The 3,637-nt window shown below is 64.8% G+C and overlaps 1 long non-coding RNA gene across 1 annotated transcript; it reads left to right on the plus strand.

Annotated features, from left to right (window-relative positions):
• Positions 1–2,250: 2,250 nt before the first annotated feature.
• On the plus strand, positions 2,251–2,976 carry LOC144245591 (uncharacterized). Its single transcript, XR_013339319.1, has 2 exons — positions 2,251–2,510; positions 2,891–2,976. It is a non-coding gene; the product is annotated as an uncharacterized LOC144245591 (long non-coding RNA).
• Positions 2,977–3,637: the final 661 nt, after the last annotated feature.

Consider the following 3,637-nt stretch of genomic DNA (forward strand, 5'->3'; position numbering starts at 1 on the left):
CCTTATTAAGAACGCCTGTCCTTAATGGGATGCGTGCGTGGCCCAACGACCTCGCTTTACCCTAACTTCCTCTCCAAAGACCGCATCTCCCATACAGTACGCGTCCTGAGGTGCCGAGGGCTAGGATTGCAACGTACGAGTTTGGGCGGCTCTAGTCGCATCATAGCCCGCGGCGCCCCCACCCCGGCACCCACCCCGCGCTCCGCCAGCATCTCCCCCCTAGTCGTGCGTGCGGTCAGCCCCGGATGGCCGTCCTGCCTCACCGCCCACACTGGCCCCCCACGGCCACAGCAGAAGGCCTACGCCCTAACGTGCCCCGGGCATCCGCGGCCCTGAGTGACACGACCCCTGCCCCGTGTCCCCACCCAGGGACAGCCCCGCCTCAGTCAGAGCAAGGGCTCTGGACGGACCTGCCTGGGCTCACACCCTGTGACCCGAGGGGCTGTGTTTCCCCTTGTTTGCACGGCACCTGCGATGTGGGGACAATGGCCGCGCCTCGGCCTGCCGTGTCCCGCTCAGTGTCTCTTAAAGGGCTGCGCGCGGAGCGCTGCTGACTGACCGCCTCCAGCAGCCGCAGCTCGGGAGCTGCATGGACCGAAGCCAGGACGTTAGGTGCTGAGGCCGCCGCTCCTGCCCGACCCCCGCGCCTCCCCCGCTCCCCGGGCAGGCTGGTCCCTGGGGCCTGATTCCACCGAGTGTGGCCTGGTTGTCTCCCAGCTGCACTGCACCCCAGGCTCTCCCTGCCCAGCCCTCCCTCCTCCCCTCTCCTTTCACGGGACCCGCCCCGCACCCAGATCCCGGGCTCTCCCTGCCTGTTCCCGCCCCACCTCCTCCCCTCCATCCTCCGCAGGCACCGCCCCGCGAGCCTCTTGCGCATCTAACCTGTTCTTGGCACCTGCTCTCTGAAGATGAGAACCGGCATGGGTAGCTATTTCATAGGTTGATCAAGGATTAAATGAATTAATACACACAGAAACCTTGGAAACGTGCCTGGAACAGAGCAGATATGTGACTCCCAACCCCATGTAGCTCCCTTCTAAGGGCCATTCTCGGGACGTCATCCGCCCCGTCCGTAGATTTCTGTGTGTCGTCTTGTGGACCGGGCCTTCTTAAGTTTCCTAAGGGTGCTATGCTTCCTCCGGTCACAGGGCCTTTGCACCCACCGCTGCCCCTGTTCCTTTGCTGTGAACGCTCTTCCTGCTAGCTCAGATGTCACCTCCTCAGGGAAGCCCTCCTGACCTCCTGATATGTTTTCCCTGCACTGTGTACCTCTCCTCCCAAGAATGTTTGAAGGTTTATCCACGTATGTGTGTGTTCATTTATTTCACGCTCGTCTCTCTGGGGCAAAGACGGTCAGTCCTCAGACCCCTGTCCGTCCCTTCCCAGAACTCGGTTTCAGCAGAGCACGGCTTTGCCGCCAAGAAAGCTCGTCTCCCCAGCCTCCCTTGCAGCTAGCCGAGGGGATGCGCGCACACGCGGCTGTGGTCCCCGGGAAGAGAAGGGGCGCCTCCCTCCCCCTCCCGCTCCCTTCCCTCCTCCCAGCACGAGCACTGCTGTCCGGAGGAGGACGGACCAGGAAGAGACCAGACAGCCTCGGGGCGCGCTGCTCACCAGCGTGGGATTTCAGGGAGGGAGGACTTAAGTCTCGCCTGGTTACGGCGACATCGCTTCCAGTCTCTTGAGGCAGACGTTTCTCTGCCTGGAGCGCGGGAGGCTCTGAGAAGCAGGGTCGGGGTCGGGGTCGGGGTCGGGGTCGGGGTCAGGGTCAGGGTCCCGATGTGCTCCCGGCACCGAGAAGGTCCTGATTAGTGTAGGATGGGTGCGTGCGTGAGTCCTGGGGGGCGGGACCCTTTCTCAGGCACCTCAGCGACCCCGGCCGCGCCCCGCCTCTGGGCGAGGTCGGACGGGAATCGAGGGCAGCGCGCTCCGCGAGAACTTTCTGTGACGGAGGAAACGCCCCGCGCTCCCCTGCCGCCCCGTGAGGCGCCGCCCGCGGCCACCGCAGGGGACAGGACGGCGCCCCCGGGCTGGAAGCGAGGGTGAGCGGTGCAGGGCGACGCGGCCCGCGCGCCGAAACCGGGTCGTCGGTCCCAACCCCGAGCAGCCCCGGGCTGCTGAAGAGGTGGGCGGAGAAAGAGGTGGGACTTCCTGTGTGCCGGGTCTACGCTGGCCGCCTGGCTGCCACGCACCCCGAGACAGGGAGGAGGGCGGGGTCTGCTGCGGGCCAGGCCCGGGGCTGTGACCCGGGGCGCGCGTGCACATCTTGACTCTTCCCATTTCGCAGAAAAGAAAGTTGAGGCCAGAGAGGGGAAGCAGCTCACGCAAGGTCACACAGCGAATGCAGCGGCAAAGGCGGAACTAGAACTCAGACCCACCTCCCTCCAGAGACTGCTCTCTCCTGCCCCAGGCTGCGCAGCTCGGCGCGGGGCCAGCGGGTGCCCTCCTGCTTCCCCAGGCCGCTCCTCCCCGGCGACCCGGGCCCTTCCCTGCGGCTCCGGGAGGCTCCCCCGGTAGGGAATCAGGATGCAGCCAGCACGGCTGGCGGAGGCAGAGCCCGTCCCAGACCTCAGCCCAGCCTGCAGCCCCTGGGATGAGCAGTCCTCACCAGGCCCAAGCTCCCGGTGCTGCGCTCACCCTGCCTCTGCGTGCCGAGCGCCTGATCCTCACCCAAGCTGGCCCTGGCCCCGCGGGTCAGGAGACAAGGAAGCCTTCCTCTTGGGGGCGCTCGGCAACTCTGCAGAGGATACGACTTCAAGGGCCCATTGGCTGGAAAGAGTCCCCTGGCGAGGGGAACCCTAACCCTAACCCTAACCCAGCGCTGTGCTCATCTCTTTAAACAGGTGACTTTCTTTAACCCCCAAAACCCCCTCCTCCTCGGCCCCTTTTACAGATGGGAAACCAGAGGCCCGGAGAAGTCGCTTCCTAGGAATCACACAGCCGGCAGGAGGCGGTGCCTGGGTTCCAGAGAATGACAAGGTAGTGGGAACTGGGGAGGCTCTGAGACCCTGGGAAGGGGAGGCAGGAGAGGGGCCTGGAGAGAGGGTCCCCTAACAAGGTGTGGGGTGGGAGCCTGGGGGGATGGGCGGGGGCATCGGTGGCCAAGCCACTCCCAGGGCAGGAAACAGGTGAAGCGCTCCTCCTGCAGCGACACCTGGCATTCGTCTCTTCAGTGTCTTCCGTCACTCGGTCCTTCCTGTCCTTACCGTCCTCTGGAAGATTCCGCTGCACCTGGGCCTAGGGAACAAAGAACAAAGGGCGTGGCTCTGGACGGCCAGGTGGTGACCAGCAGCCGAACGGGCACAGGCCTGGGGTGGAGCCCAGCATGCCAGCCCACTGTTCGGTGGGGGGGCGTCAGGACAAAGATGTGACACGGGCTCAAACTAGCCATGTTGTAAATAAGAAGGGAATCCGTCTCACACCCACGCAGCGGGAGGGGAGGCTGCCCCTCCCCTTTAAGGCCACCATGCAGAAGGAGCCACTGTCACTGGGAGGAAACAAGGTCGGAGTGTGGGCTGTGCGGCCGGGTTTGTGCCTGCCTGCCAGTGGGGCTGGGAACCAGACACCAGGAGTCCTGTCCTGTCTCTGGCTGCAGAGATCAGGGCAAGTCGCTATGCTCTGTGGGTCCGTTTTCCCCTCT

The sequence above is a fragment of the Crocuta crocuta genome, unplaced genomic scaffold (assembly GCF_008692635.1).
Source record: "Crocuta crocuta isolate KB4526 unplaced genomic scaffold, BGI_CrCroc_1.0 scaffold299, whole genome shotgun sequence".
Taxonomy (NCBI): domain Eukaryota; kingdom Metazoa; phylum Chordata; class Mammalia; order Carnivora; family Hyaenidae; genus Crocuta; species Crocuta crocuta.